Source organism: Chelonia mydas, chromosome 2 (assembly GCF_015237465.2).
Source record: "Chelonia mydas isolate rCheMyd1 chromosome 2, rCheMyd1.pri.v2, whole genome shotgun sequence".
NCBI lineage: Eukaryota > Metazoa > Chordata > Testudines > Cheloniidae > Chelonia > Chelonia mydas.
This window is the reverse complement of record NC_057850.1, coordinates 45,691,209-45,707,851: the sequence shown is the minus strand read 5'-3', so window position 1 is coordinate 45,707,851 and position 16,643 is coordinate 45,691,209. Positions and strand designations below refer to the sequence as shown.

At 42.7% G+C, this 16,643-nt stretch overlaps 1 protein-coding gene and 1 long non-coding RNA gene across 3 annotated transcripts in view; one reads left to right on the top strand and one right to left on the bottom strand.

The window, feature by feature from the left end:
* Positions 1–7,705: 7,705 nt before the first annotated feature.
* LOC114018554 lies at positions 7,706–16,408 on the bottom strand. The gene is made up of 3 exons (XR_006288447.1): positions 16,372–16,408; positions 15,954–16,010; positions 7,706–8,788 (listed from the first exon to the last, which is right to left on the bottom strand). It is a non-coding gene; the product is annotated as an uncharacterized LOC114018554 (long non-coding RNA).
* The window catches only part of RIPK2 (receptor interacting serine/threonine kinase 2), a 43,964-nt gene continuing 43,602 nt past the window's right edge, over positions 16,282–16,643 (top strand). The window contains exon 1 of one of the 2 annotated variants that reach the window (XM_037892332.2): positions 16,282–16,420. The gene's annotated coding sequence lies outside the window, so the exon portion shown is untranslated. The remainder of the gene's footprint in view (positions 16,421–16,643) is intronic. The other variant, XM_043539385.1, reaches the window with a different exon arrangement.

Here is a 16,643-nt window from a genome sequence, read left to right as displayed (position 1 = left end):
GTTGCTTACCATGGAAGCAGAGGTGGTCAGCAGAACCAAAGGGCCTCAGAGTGCACTCCACAAGTAGGAGTTCAACTTATATTTTTAGATCTTCTTTTAAATCCTAAGTAGATCTTACATCTAGAAGGAGTATGGGTTTCTTCTAAGCAGCAGAGGCAGTGTGAATGTCTGTTGCTGAGAGGAAAGGACCTGTGGCAGGTCTGGCAGGGTTTGAAGCCCAGGGTCTTGGCCATAACCTGCACTCGATGCTGCCACCACCCAAGTGCAAAAGCCCTTTGAGAGCCCAGGAAGGCACACTTGGGAATTCCTTCCTGTGGGGTACCCTCAAGCCCTTTCACTCCCACCCCTCCAGGGAAGAGCTGAGAAAGGGGAAAAAAGGAAATTAGCTGTTGCCACCAGCTAATTAAACAACATGTGCACAACCCTTTTAAGACAAAAATCCAATTCTGTTCTTAAAAAAGGTCAATTTTATTAAAAAAAAGAAAAGAAAATACATCTGGGAACTCAGGCTATTGCTAGATTTTAAAAGAGCAACTACAAGGATTAAGCACCAAGAATAGCTTTCTTGAGGTCCAGCTTAAAGGTTACAAGCAAAACAAAAGCACCTGGGGTTAGCACAGCGGAATCCACAAGCCAAGAAGAAATAAAAGGGATAAACCTAATCACATCTTCCTAGACATTTCCTGATTTACTTATATATCTGGGGTTTTAAATGAGTAGTTTCTAGGTATGATACTGATGATATTTTTTTCATACCTGGCCCAAGCTTCTTACAGCATAGCTGCTGCCCTGTCTGCCTCTCCCTGGGAGAAGAACAGACAGATAGACAAAAGGGAGTCTTTTCTCAATTTTAAAAAGTTGTGGCCTTCCCACTGGCTTTTTTGGCAGGTGCCCACTCCCTTCCTTTTACCTATGCATAGCAATGAGACTTTTTAACCCTTTTCAGGTAGAACAATTAGAGAACAGCTATTAAGAGGGATTTTATAGCTACTGGCTGGCTGGGTGTCCATAAAAGGGAACTACCCCCCCTTCATTTATCATAGTGTACATTTAGGGTGGGGCATAATGATTTCCCAAATATTCTTCCTTCAATTTAACAGAAAAAAACAACTTTCATACTTTTAACAGAAAAAGAAGTCTTACCTCTAGAAAATTCAATATATGAAGCTAAACAGTCTTGCAAATCAAAATGCATCATTCAGATGTAGCTTGATAATATCCAGGTGAGTATGCCAATATGTACATTTCACCAAACCAGTTTGGCTACTTCATCTGATCTGAGGTTTGTACAAATCTGAAACACATGCGTAGGCTGTTCCCTGGGAATTCCCTACACCAGCACAAGTGGTATAAAAACTAGACGAAATATATGCACATACAAACTCTTGTCTTTCACTTGCTGTATAATCCCAACTGCACCCCATACAGGTAAGTAACTGAATAGCAAACAAAAAGCCACATGGTCCTCTTTGTAATAAAAAAAAAGTACAGCAAGGGCAAAGAGCCCCAAAATTATATTGCAGAGAACAGCTGCATCTGTATCATATGATACAGTCATGAGAACAAAATGTAGCAAACAATGGGTGTGACTAAAAACACCCACTGAAGAAATTTTAAAGAAAACCTTTTAGGCTATGTGTTGGAGAAGATACAGAGAACTGCTCTGGAACTGAGCATATAGTTCATAACATGACAAATAACTGGTTCAATTTCATATCTTTTTGTGTTCCCTTAACAGGCAGATTGTGAAATTCTTCAATTTCATTAACATTTTTCCCTATATGATAGTCTAGCAAAACAGTTCATTGCAAATATTTAAACCCTGAAGAAATTTATGCTGTGTTAATTAGCTATATAAAGTATGTTCTATGATTGGATTATTATCTAACAGACATGAATTTTGATTATAACTGAAAATACAAATTGAAATTTGCTTACCATGAATTTTTGAACACTTAAACTTAACATTCTCTTTCCATTGATATGTGTTAGTTAAGCTCAAAAGTTCATGGAGAGCAAACACAAAAGAATTGCAGTCATGGTCAAACTTAACATATTTTCAGATTTAATAGATAAGAGTCAGGTCAGTCTTCCATCTACCAGTAAAATTGGTGTTATAAGCATCAGCAGCTTAATACAGAAGAGGGCTGTGTTCTGAGTGCTTGACATACTTTGGTGTTGCCTCATATGCTCTTGTAAATAGTCTTATCTAGGTGAGCTAGATTAGCTGCATTTAAGATTAACATTTGTTTATTCTTATGTTAGTCATAAGTTGTAAATCGTGATAAAGATTACTTGAGTTTACATATTTAATATAAAGTTTATTTAGCAGTAAATTATTTTGACAAAATACAACCACCTTTACCACTTGATTTTAATCACTGAGTCATGAAGTTCCTGAGTGATATGCCAAAACTGTAGCAGTTTACTATACGGTCTGCCACAAAATTCTACACACAAGCTAAAAATTCTCAGTTATTGTACTGTCATACCAAAGTCCAGCACAAAAATGATTCCACTCAGAATACTTCCAAAACATCTGCAAACTCCACAAAAGAAGGTGTGGTTCAAAGAAATGTGGGAGGAGTCAGGACAAAGCCAAAGTACTGAGAGCCTGATTCTGCTCATTATTTTGATAATTATAGTTTAGTTTTAATTATTTATAATATCTTTGTAGATTCATAGATTTTAAGGTCAGAAGGGACCTTTATGATCATCTGCTTTGACCTCTTGCATAACGTAGGCCACAGAATTTCAGTAAGTGATTACTTCATCAAGCTCACACCTTCTGGTGAAACTAGAGCATATTTTATAGAAAAACATCCAATCTTGTGTGCTGTAAAATTAATAAAATCTTGTCTGTGACGTCCTTAAGTTTGCAGTTACTAAATTTTTGTGGAGAGGAGGAGCAAGGTTGTCAGTTCTGTGGGCTTATTAGTAAAGTATGGATCAGCAAAGTTTCTACCATGAATTATTAAAGGAAAGTGACAGCCTTGCTATCAGCAGAAATATGTATGTCAGAGTGCCAAAATGTAAGTGTCAGTAGATGCCTAAGCATACAGATGACACCAGTGGACTGAAAGCATGTGTGTAATCAGTCTCCGACTTCAGGGTACTCAGAAAAGGACATTACACATTTCCATATTGTGTGCCCTCTTTCTACCATATGAGTAGTTACTTAATTAAATGGGAAACCTAACAGGTCTTTGAAGTTCACATTGCTCATAGGGAAGGATGTCAGGAGTGACACTGACCTGAATTCTTACTTATGTGACTGCAGTAATGGGAAACTTCTGAAAACCTTACTTGTTATTATATTTATTAATGATCATGTAGAGAGAGATATAACGTGTGCACTCCATTTTGAATATTGACTTCATGACATACTGAGAATATAATAGCTGTCCTGCATGACCTCACAAGCTTAAGGCATGCGTAGGAACAGTGCTATATATTATTTATAATATGAACAACTGCCAGGTAACCAATCACAGAAGAGGCGGGTAGTCAGCATAGGTGAAAGTGCTTCTCAGAATAGTTCGTTTCTGTGATGGTTTGGGGAAACTGCCCAATTTATTAATTCTGGGTGGTGTTTATGAAGTTATGAAATAGTGTATATTTAATGCTTCTATGTGAATGCGGAATCCATGATTTGCAGACAAGACCTGTAGCATGTACCCATCAGACTAGGGACAACAGAGAGTGATTAAAATTGGCAACTGCGCTCTCCACCAAACAATGGGTATGCTAAGGAGGGTAACTGAGTTGGGAAACCAATGTGACCAAGTGTCTCTGCAGGGGGCTGTTAGAGTGAAGGGAGTAGAAAATTCTCACACAGGACATAGTCAGAAATAACAAAGCAGGTATTTAAAAAGGACTCATTGGAAAGGCTTTAGGAGAAACAGGAAGCTTTGGACAAGAGAGGGAAGAGATGACCTTGCTTTCATAGCTAGGGGGAGAGGGCTAGTTTAGCTGTGCGACTAACCAAGTTAAAAACCAGCTAACCTAGTTCAGAAGACAAGCCATGAGCTGCAGGAGATGGGTCCTGGATGCCCCTAGAGGACTCTGATCCCAGTCGAAAGAATGCTCTGAAGCGGTGAGAAAACTGAGGCAGATAAATGCATGTAAGGTTTTATTATTTTTGTCTAGAGCTGGGTATTTCTCAAGATCAATGCTGTTCTAGAATCCTGTGCAAAGTTTGTGTGTGTTATGTGTTACACTTACATCATGCCCCTGAAGAGGAAACTGTAAACCCAAAGGCTGTGTTTAAGCTACAGGAGAGTTTGAGGGGTCAGCACTAGTCTCAGAGGCTAGGCAGTTGGACCATATGGTTTAAGCTCTCAGGAGGTGATGCTAGACAGAGGATCTAAGCTCGCAGGAAGGGGTGCTAGACAGAGGATCTGCACATTTATTAGTATAAAGGGTTAATTTACTGGATGTGGTTTCTCTTCTCTACCGCAAAGTTTAATAGTCTGTGTTTTGCCAGAAGTTTTAGTTGGACATTTATAAAACTGGGCTGCTCTAACTTGTGCTTGAGGCCAGGCCCAGGATCAGAGAGTAGACATAAAGCCACTTTTGTCCTTGCTCAGTTTTTGCACTCAGCATAATTCAACATAATCCAAGGATTGGGGACCAAGTCTCATGCTGCTGGGCTAAGAGCATGTGCATGTTCCCTTACATCAGAAATAATCAGGCGACGGTCACATCCTACTGAAATGAGGGGTAGGGAAAGCTAAGCTTTTATTTTAAGTATTGAAATATTTCCAGAGGAAGTTTGTATGAGATCAAACATCTAACAAGTTGCTTGCTTGCAGCTTTAAGACCTTCTGCAACTTTAACTCTTCACTTTGATGTCTGAAAGCAGTTTCCTAAAATTAGGAAATTCCAGTTCCTTGAAACACAAATAAGTTTTAACTAAGAAAGCAAAATGTCTTATTAGCAATATCACATAGGCACCAAGTTACCCCAGGGATGGGAATTTGACTAGCTATCACCTCAAGCACTCACTAGCTTTTGTAATCCAAGCTGGTTACTTTGCACTTCTGATTAGAGCCATTGACTTGGGAAGTCTAATGCCTACTATCCACTCATAAGGTATTTATATTCCCGTACAGTGTGACCCAAGTTTGAAAACAAAGGTTGCACTGCTGCTGTTGAACAAAACGACAGAAGTATGGATTCTTGCATGCAAAGTTTTGGACAGGAATACCCAATTTTGCAGGTGTTCTTCAGCCTTTAAAATTCCAAAGAGCAGAATCATTTCCAGTCAGCTTAGTAAGAAAATCAGTTACTGATCACCACTAAATCTAGTATTTACTTTTTGCTGCAGGTGGTTTTGCACCTACTATAGCTCAATGATCCTTCTTACAGTAAAAACAATCAAAGAGAATTTAAGTAAATCTGGGGGCCTTAAAAGCTAAGTGTTTTTCAGGTGTGAGATGTTTGAGACAGATAATGAATGAGGAAAGAACACATGAATATCAAGGGAATTCTCAATTGAGGATCAAAACAAGGAGGATTTTAAAAAGCCCCAACATTAACAGATGTTGCGATGTGGCATACCAGTCTTTCAGATCTTGTTGCAATTACTATTAGGAAAGACAGACAACATAGTCATCATAAATGTTTGGATAGCAGTGATTTGTTTGATTGGAGGATTGTTACGAAATGCTGTAATATCCTCTATTAGCTATATGCAATTAAGATTACTGGTATATACAAAAATATACAGGTGTGTGTATAATTCAGGGTTTTTCCCCTTTTGTGCCTTAAATTATACAGATACATAATTGAAAAAAAATAACACAATGTATTATTTAATATGCCATAATCTTTCAATATAAGACCAGTATTTACCACTATTTATAAGTACAATATTTAAATACAAACTTAGCAACTTATCTTGTCCACTCCACTCAAATACATTTGTCAACACTTCCCCCCATCCACCCCTTATGCTTTGAGCCCTATCTTGTAATATGATATTTGAGGACACTCATCTCCTCACAAGATTAGGTCCTTGCTCAAAGTTTGTTTCTGCTCAACTTGCCCAAGACACTATTGCTTTCTCTGCACTTGCATTTTTCTTCTAATTTCCCATTGTTGCTCTGTCACCTGTGCAGCCAGTGATAGCAATGGTGGGAGCACCAGTGTAGACAGGCTGATGGCAGTTGCTGACATCATCAGACAGTCTAGACCTCTTTGAGCAGCATTATACAGGATGGTGGCTAACACATGGGACTGTCTACGCTGGTGCTCCCTCTATTTTTATCACAAGTAATGCAGTGCTAGAAAATTTTGAGGAACAATGCTCGGGTGGACAGAGCCTATGGGCCCAATTCTGTCCTGATATACACTGTGCAATTCTGCTGAATTTGAATGGGTTCCATGAGCATAACTGCAGTCAGAATTTAGCAGTGTGCCACATTCCTGCATAATGTGAAATCCTGGCTCCATTGATGCTAACAGCAAAACTCATTGATTTTGATGAGTCCAGGATTTCACCTATTATATTGAATGGTGACTCTCACAAAACTGACAATGTCCTTTAATATCACAGTCCACCCAGAAAATATCCTCAATCTTTGCTGCTTAGACTTTGCAAAAATAGATGTCAGCATTAATGGTGTCTTGAAACAAAATATTTTAAAAATTCGGTTTGTAGCATTCCGTAACTTCTTGGATGCAAAACTATCACTTTGTTTTCCAGCAGCAGTTAATGCCTCACATCTTAAATTTACAGTGATGTGAAACCCAAAGCCTTTCAAATTACTTGGTATGATGCCAAATAAAATACCAAAGAAGAATAGGATTTTCCACAATCAGCTGCAGATTCTTCTAAATTTTCCCTGTGTAACCAGACATTACTCATTCCTGCCTGGGGAATTCCCACTACATTACAAAACTTTTTTTTTCTCTTTTTAAAATACATTTAAATATGAATTGAACTGTTGGTTTCAGTTCATCAAATAAAATACATAGCTACTGCCACAGAACTTAAATCAAATGGAAAAACTGCTTTCCTTCCGTCTTATATTTTAACAAGCGGAAGTGCTATTTGGTTCAAGCCCCTGAGTTGTCATTCTTTAAAAAAAAAAAAAAAAACAACTGTAGTCAGCAGCAACTGGCTACTGCTTCCTATCACCCATTTGTTTTCCTTTTATTTATTGTTACCAAAGTGGGGCAAATTCTGCTCACACCCAACAGGCAGAAGTTGGGAAGGCTATCATTGACTTCAGTGGATTTTGGATCAGGCTCTAAGTGTAATTTATTGTACTTCTGGAGTAAAATCCTGGCTCCTTTGAAGTCAGTGGGAGTTTGACACCCAGAATAAAACTCTCATTGGCTTCAACTTGGCCAAGATTTCATCTCTGGTTAACAAAACAGGTATGCAGCGTGTTTTACACAGCCTTACAAACTGTGAAAATAATTTATAATATTAACAGACTTCAGACCATAGTGCTATTGTACAGTAAGTGCTAAGCCATTGTGAAGAATATTTTTCTGCTACTCTACTGTTTCTTTTTTGTTTGTTTTAAAATGTAATGCTCTTTTGCCACTTTTAATCTCTATCTTTTTGCAAGTTCACATTTTACATAACACAAAAATATCAATACAAAAAATACCAAGATATATAATATACTTTTTTGTATGGACTCCATAAATCTTCAAAAGTGATATTTATAATTTGTGGTGAACAGTTATAATGGGTGCCATTAAAACTGTACATTTACCACTTAGCGTGGTTAAATTTATCACAGTATTTGAAATAGTTCCCATTCTAAGTATAACAAGTATAACAAATACCAGCATAACAGTAAATACTGCAGTGTAGTAAAGGCACATTTTTAATAGTTCCCACTGTATATTTTCATTATTAAAATATTAATCTTTTACATATTATGAGCCAGGTGAAACCTTGTTATGGGTAGAGTTAACACTGATGCATAAACACGCCCTTCAATTAACATAACTGTAAGGATAATTGCCCATCTAGAAACAAAAGGAGTATGTGAATCTGCCTTGGCTGAGTATTGTTTGTGTGTGTGTGTGAGAGAGAAGGCAGAACACAGAGGACCAGACAGAAACGCAAACAGCCAGAGGGAGCAGCTGAAAGCATAGAGTCTGACCCTGAAAAAAATTTGAAGGAGAGGTTTTTGGGTCGGGGCGCAGGATGAAAACATGCAAATAAGAAGGATTGTATATGCAAAAACATGCACACCTCATGGCAGATTGCATCCTTCTGGGAAAACCAAAGTGTTCTTAAATGACAGATGAAAGTGAAGGCTGAAATTAGGGGAAGCTCAGAATTACTCTATTACTTCTACAGGTTACTATGTACAATATAGTATTGAAACACGGGAAGTGAACCCTCTGAAACTCAAGAACAGAGAGGTTGCAGGTGGCAAATGCAGAGAGTGAACAGAGATAGATCTAATATGGCATCTAAACAGAGAGCTGCAAATAACTGTCATGCATCACAATGTTGCAACAGTGTATAGTATAATTTTATTGCAATTTATCATCAAGTATAGATGCAATGTCAGTATCTGAAAATTTAGCATCCTCATCTTATCTTCCGACCTCCACTGGCTGCTGGAAGTAAAGGGATGGACAGAAGGTATAACCACACTCCTTATTCTCTCTTGGCCATAGGTTCCATTCATGAAAGAAGGCTAGGCATTTCCCTTATTCACATTGTCCATTTGCTTAGCACTCCACTTTTTGATTAACTTGCATGAAGTCTTGCAAACACCAGTTTACTTGCTTTGTTCAGGATGAAGTAAAGCTAGTGGGACACAGAATGTACTGAAAAATTACATGTACAGCTTTGAAGAGTTGCATTCATAAGAACCACAGGTCCAGCATAATTGATCTGGATATTTTAGTCTTACTCCAATGTCCCCATCTACTTCTAGATTCTCTCTCATGAAATATAGAGTAGTTAATTCTTTCTAGATCATTAGGTTAATATAGTATGACTGAAAAAAGCACCTAAGGGGTTTAGGAGCATGAGCATCAGTGAAAGTTGACTTGCTCAAACCAAATTCTGATTGGCAAGTTGAGCCTTTTTGAATTGGTTACATCTGTGTAAGTCCCAATGGTGCAGTGCTGGGGCATTACTAAAGAACAAAGAAACCCCTTTATCTGTTAAGTAAAGTAAGTTTTAACGCGGAAGAAAGATAGTACAGACTGAGGCCTTATCTACACTACAGAGTTTTGTCGACAAAACAGTGGATGCATATACACTACAATGTGACTTTGGGCATAAAAAATGCCCTGTTTTGGTGACAAAATAAAACCACCTCGATGAGAAACATAAGACTTTTTGCACAAAAGTTTTGTTGACAAAGTGCCAGTGTAGACTTTGTGCTTGATTTTATCACTTTAATTGGCCCCCAGAAGGCGTCCCACAATGCCCATCCTGACCTCTCTGGTCAGCAGTTTGAACTCTGCTGCCCTGCAGCCAGGTAAACAACCATCTGCCCCTCCCACTTTAAAGCCCCAGGAATTTTTGAAATTCCATTTCCTGTTTGCTTGGCATGGAGAGGTCTCATCACATCTTCCCAGGTGACCATGGCAGCCTCACCCGCCAAACACTCTCACTTGGACCACTGTGAAGCTGTTGGCTCTGCTCAGTATTTGGGGACAGGAGGCTGTGCAGTCCCAGCAGCACTTCAGCCATAGGAATTTCTATATCTACAGGCAGATTTCTCAAGATTTGTGCAAAAAGGGGTATGACTGGGACACAGTGCAGTACAGAGTGAAGATAAAGAAGCTGAGACTGGCGTACCAGAAAGTGAGGGAGGCAAACTGTGGCTCTGGTGCGGCACCGAAGACCTGCCACTTTTATAAGGAGCTGGATGCTATCCTCAGCAGTGACCCCACCTCCACCACTAAAAATCCCATGGATATTTCGGCGGGCCTGGAGGCGGCTGCAGAAAGAAGACCTAACCCAGAGGACAAAGTTGTTGATGAAGAGTTGGAGTTAGACAATGATTTGGAGCCCATGGTGGGATCACCCAGTGGGGAAGACAGCCAGGAACTGTTCAGCACTCCAGAAGAGACTAGCCAGTCTCAGCAGTTGCTCTCCAGCTAGCAAGAAGCAGGAGAGGAGACACCAGGAAAGTGGCTTTGCTTTGTGTATTGCAGTGGTGGGTTCGGGGTATAGAAATATACAAGGCTTGCTGTGTTTCTGTGTGTTGGACATTTCCCCTGTGCAGCTAATCAGCACAGCGGAACAGAGTGTTGATGCATGCCAAGAGCTGTAGAAAACTTTCTTGGAGGTACTTGGCAATCCTCTGCCAAAGGTTGCTGGGCAGAGCTGCTTTATTCCTTCTTCCATCATAGGAAACTTTCCCATGCCACTCAGCAATCACTTGTGCAGGGACCAAAGCAGCAAAGAGGCAAGCAACATACGGACCAGGGCGGAAGCCGCAAGCATGTAGTAGATGACCCTTGCTTCCCACAGCAGTGAGATATCTGCTACAATGACCCCCCACCTGTGGAAAAGTGTGGGAGATTTAGAATTTTGTCCATAGTTGGCTGCACCATGACCCTTCCAGAGTGCTATTCCCCAGGTAGAGCGCCCCCACCCCAGCCAACTCGCACCATGCTTGGGGTGTTCACCAAGATTTGTGCTTGCCAAAGGTCAGTGAGAAAGTGATTTATGTTACCAGAGCTATATTTTACTGAAATGTTTCAATGCTGTGAGTGAACTTAACAATCATGCTTCTGTGTATTGTTTGTTGTGTTTGTGCAGATGTGGCCTTCAGGGGCACCCCCTACACACTGGCAGAGGGTCTCCGCCAGATAGAAAGCACCCAAGATGGAGCAAAGACAACCTGTTCAGGAGGTACTGCAGTGCTCCAATGCAGAGAAAAGGGAACACAGAGAGTGGAGGGAAACTGAAAGGAAGGACAGAAAAGAAAATCAGGAGTTCATTAAGGATGCTACTGTGCAGATGATTAAAATCATGGAGAAAACGCAAATGCTGAAGTCCTTAATAATGTTGCAGATACATGCCTGCCCACCCTCCCCTGCAGCAGAATCAGAACTGTTTTCCGTGCCTGTCCCCAACCTCCACCCATACATTCCTTTCCACTTTTTGGAACTTCTCAGTTTCCCATTCACTCCACCCCTCGGACAACTTTCAAAATGATAGCTGGACCTACACACAGCTCTGAAGTCTGCCCTTCCCTGGTACCTCCTTTCCCACTAACCATGTTTGTGTGTGTTCTTTTTCTTTACTTATCGTGCAAAAACTTTGCTTTTAATCTTTATCTGTTTCCTACAAATTGAGATAGCAGGCACTATCAAGACACACACAGGCAGTTTAATCATTTGTTTACTGGAATTTAAGGCCTCAAAATATACAATTGCTTCCTAGGATAACTAGAAGTAATATAACACTACAGTACCAAGCGCAGGGATATACATTACTGGTTCTCATTTTCAAAAAGTGTTGCCTCAAAGCCTCTCTGATTCAAATCGCCCCCCTCTGTGCCCCTCTGATAACCCAGATATTTGGCTGCTCAAAATCAGCAGCCAGGCAGTCTGCCTCAGCATTCCACCCCTGCCTGAGCAAACCTTTCACCCTTAGCTTTACAAATATTATGCAATGTACAGCACACGGCTATGACTATGGGAATATTATCCTTATTGAGGTCTAGCCTGCCATAAAAGCATCGCCAGCGCACCTTTAATCTGCCAAAGGCACATTCCATAGTCATCCGACATCTACTCAGCCTGTTGTTGAACCGCTCCTTACTGGTATCAAGGTTCCCCTGTAAGGTTTCATGAGCCATGGCTATAAAGGAGTAAGCTGGGTCTCCCAGGATCACTATGGGCATTTCAACAATCCCCACTGTAATCTTCTGGACTGGAAAGAAAATCCCCACTTGCAGCTTTCTGTACAGGCTGGAGTTACTGAAGATGCATGCATCATGAATCCTCCAGGACCACCACACGTTGATGTCAGTGAAACATTCATGGTGATCCACTAGTGCCTGCAACACCATGAAGAAGTACCCCCTTCCTATTGATGTACTCTGTCACAAAGTGGTCTGATGCCAAAATTGGAATGTGTGTGCCATCTATCACCCTGCTGCAGTTATGGAAACCCATTTCTGCAAAGCTGTCCACTATTTCACGCACATTTCCCAGAGTCATGGTCTTTCATAGCAGGATGTAATTAATGGCCCTGCACACTTGCATTAACGCAGACCCAACAGCTGACTTCCCAAGTCCAAAGTGATTCATGACCGACTGGTAGTAGTCTGGAGTTGCCAACTTCCACATTGCGATCACCATGCGCTTCTCTACTGATAGGGCAGTTCTCATTTTGGTGTCCTTGCACTGCACTGCTGGGGTGAGCTCTGCACACAGTTCCTGAAAGGTGGCTTTCCACATCCGAAAGTTCTGTAGCCACTACTCTTCATCCCAGACCTGCATGACAATACAATCCCACCACTCAGTGCTTGTTTCCTGAGTCCAAAAGTGATGGTCCACCTTATGCAGCTGTTCCTTGAATACCAAAGGAAATCTAAAGTTCCTTCTATCCATATCATAGGAGGTCAGGCAACTGGGAGTCCTGTTCAGTTAGAAACTTTATAATTAACTGAACTGCCATCCATGATGTGTTAATGACAATAATCAGAGCATGGGAGAGCGGTGAGGGATCCATCCCTTCACACAGAGATGCCAGGGTGCCCAGCAAACAAGGGCAATTGAAAAATGCCACAAAAGAAAGCCGGAAGCCCATGGAATCCTGGGATAGAAAATAATGCCTCATGGGACTTTGAACCCAGTCCCAAGATGTGTCGCAATCTGCTCCACCTTCCTACAAGACCTAGCGGCAGTAGGTGTTGAGCTGGACTGTGGGATAGGTACCCACAGTACACTGCTCACACTGTGAATGTTAGTGCTCCAAATGTGAATGGGCTCTGCCAACAGAGGAAGCATAGTGTGAATATGAAATACCGATTTTTATTACAGCACTTTTTGAGTGTTGACATAACATTAGTCAACAAAACTCTGTAGTATAGACAAGACCGGAAGGAGGGAGGGAAGAGAGGTAGCTGAGGCTGTGGGACTGGAAAAGAAAGCAATAGTTTTTAAACTGATTCTCTCCCTCCAGAGTGACACACTGCCTTTTCAGTAGCAGTTTGTAGCTCTACAGCCCCTTTTAGCTCACTTTCTGTTTTAAAGACTATAGTAGGGATTATTAAATATTCCAAATTTACTTCCTTTAATAGAAAATGAAAGCATTTATTACAAACTGTAGCTGAAAGGGCAGCCAAGCTTCTTGGGGCACAGAAACACAACAAGGAGATACAAATAATCCAGTGGATCAACAGAGGAGCAGGGCGGTGGGAGGAGTTGAAAAATATTTAGCAGATATTAAAAACAGCACTTTTTGTCATCTATTTATTCGAAACCACTTTTCATAGGAGGACACTTAGAATCTCTCTCCTCTTCCTTTACCTCAACTTCCCAGCTTCTTGAAGTTTTAGGGATAGGGTTGCCAACTTTCTAACTGCAGAAAACCAAACACCCTTGCCCCTCCCTCTACTCCACCCCTTCCCCAAGGCCCTGTCTATTCTCCAAGGCCTGCCCTTGCTCACTCCATACCCCCGCCCCCCCGTCCCATCGCTTGCTCTCCCCCACCTTCACTCACTTTCACTGGGCTGGGTCACGGGATTCGGGCATGTGATGGAGTGAGAGCTCTGAGTTGGGGCCAGGGATGAAGGGTTTGGGGTGCAAGAGGGGCTGAAGGGTTCAGAGTGTGGGAGGGCACTGCAGGCTGGGGCAGGAGGTTGCGAGGGTGAGACCTCTGTCTGGGGGTGTCGGCGCTGGGTGGGGCCAAGAATGATGGACTTGGGGTGCAGGAGGGGGCTCCAGGCTGAGGAAGGGGGTTGGGGGTGCAGGCTCCTGGAGTTTGGGTGCAGAAGGGGTGCCAAGCTGGGACAGGGGGGTGGGGCACAGGCTCCAGGGAGCACTGACCTCAGGCGGCTCCCAGGAAGTGGCGAAATGTCCCTCCAGCTCCTAGGCAGAGAGGCAGCCAGGGGTCTCCACATGCTGCCCCCACCCACAGGCACCGTCCCCGTAGCTCCCATTGGCCGTGGTTCCCAGCTGGCATTCAGGGTGGGGGCAGCACACAGAGCCCCTGGCTCTGCCTAGGACCCAGACAGACATGCCAGCCACTTCCTGGGAGCTGTGCAGAGCCAGTCAGGGAGCCTGCCAGCCCCACTGCGCTGCCAACTGGACTTTTAACGGCCCGGTCAGCGCTGCTGACTGGAGCCTCCAGGGTCCCTTTTTGACTGGGTGTTCTGGTAAAAAACTGGATACCTGGCAACACTATGTAAGGATCTTTTTAAAATGAAATTGAAATATAATGGTCCTTTAATGGAAATAAAACCACAACAGGAGAAATGAAGTAAATAGTAGGCTACTGCCATATTCTCCAGATGGCGTTGCATATGGCCTTCAGTTTCAACATGTGACAGATAGGCCTATGATCATGACTTAATTGAGTGTCTGTCAATTTTGTTTGAAAAATTATATTTTAAACTTTAAACTTCTTCATCACAATAGAAGAACTATATCTGGTAAATATGCAAATACTGGTCCTGATCCTACAATGATGTACACACGAGTCAAGTTAAGCATCTGTATAAAGTGAATAAGGTAAATAAATTTTTGCAGAGTTGGGGCCACTGGGAGTTAACTAATTGCTACTTTTAAAATAGCAGTACAGAGAAAAATCCCTAAGAAACAAAAATCTAAATAATACAAGAGATGCCATATTGGCAAATATCATTTTAATCTGGTCCATCTACCCTGGTACTTTATGTCAGAGAGAAAAATGTAAGTGGAAGTGAGATTCAGAAAAAGCCAACAACCCACAGCTTTCAATTACTGGATTCATTTCTCACTATTACATAGTAGAAATGAAGATTCTATTCTGTTGATGTTCTTATACCACACCCATTACCATACCTGAGCAACTGAAGGGGGAAAAGGGAAGAACTTTTAGTATTAGGAAACTCAGCACAAGTTACTTAGGACTTGGCTACACTTGCAAGTTAAAGTGCATTACAGCAGACCCGGGCGCCCTAGCTCACTACCCATCCACACTGGCAAGGCACGTAGAGCGCTCTGACTCCATGGCTAGAGCGCTCCTGGTACTCCACCGCGGCTCGAAGATGAACACTTGGTGCGCCTTGGCTGAAACACCCAGGCGTCAGTGTGAACGGGGTGTTGCATTACTGCGCTCTGATCAGCCTCTGGAAACGTCCCATAATCCCCTTAAATCAAGTGGCCATTCTTGTCATTGTTTTGGAATCACTGTAAGAATGCAGATATGCCCTTTGAAACCTCCATTTCTGACAGCTGGCATGCTTATCTACTCCGAGACAAAGCAACCATTAGTGTGGAATGCTATGTGTGTGTGTGAGAGAAAGAGAGAGGCGGGGGGGGGGGGGAAGGGAGTCTCCTACTGTCTGAACTTACAAGACAGCATGCTGACATGCTCTCAGCCCCCCCCAAAACCCACTCTCTCTCCCCCCACATACACACAACACACTCCCTGTCACACTCCACCCCACCCCCACCTCCCATTTGAAAAGCAGGTTGCAGCCACTTGCATGCTGGGATAGCTATCACAATGCACTGTTTTCTGTGGCCCTTGCAAGAGCTGCTAATGTGGTCAAGCCAGTGAGCTTGCAGCTGGCAGTATGGACAGACTGCAGCGCCTTCCCTACTGCTCTCTATGAAGGCTGGTTTAACTCAAAGCACTCTACACCTGCAAGTGTAGCCATGCCCCTAATAAGGTTAGTGAGCTTGACGTTTGCAGCAGCTCAACATGCAGAAAGTAGCTGAAAGTTACAAGGAAGAGTTCACGCTCCTGGTTCCTGGGTCCACTGGCTCTTCCCAAACGCATCAGCACTTACCCGATTTTTCATGTTCTAAAGCCCACTTGTAAGGCAACAAGGGTAACAAAAAAAAATCTGTCAAGGAAAAACGGCAAATTATGAACTGTGTTTATAGAGAAAGAAATGCGAAGTCTTTAAAAGCTTTGTTTTAATGTTTCCTTCCAAGCAGCGCACTCCTCCCTTGCTTGGCATTTACACGTGATCAAAACTACTTACAAGACAGTAACACCCTTGCCACTGATACTCATGACAGTTACCAAAGTGTTGCTACTATAATGACGCACTCGAGCAGCAGGGCTCACCTCGTTTGTACTCCGAGAAAGGACGTGGGAAAGCAGAGACAGCACCCGTGAACACTCTGCGGACACTGCTCCACTCTTTCTCCCCCTCCCGCAAGCCCCCGCTCCCAGGCCCAGCCCGCCGGGGCTTCACGCACCGCTCTGCTTCGGACTTTCCTGATTACAAGCCGCGATTTCCCGGAAGAGGTGGGTGAGGTCTGACGCCTCCACGTCCGCCAGGAGCCGCTGAGATTGGAGGCTGCCTGTGCGTGCGGCTCCCTGGAGGAGGCGGCTAGGCTGGGCGCGGCGCTCGGGGCAGGAGTTGGGCTCTCCTTACTTTTGATCATTGAGGCTCGGGTGTGCGCGCCTGCCCCCCTCCCTCACCCCAGGCTGGTAGGAGGCTCCCCGAGGGGAGCGGGGCGGGAGGCCC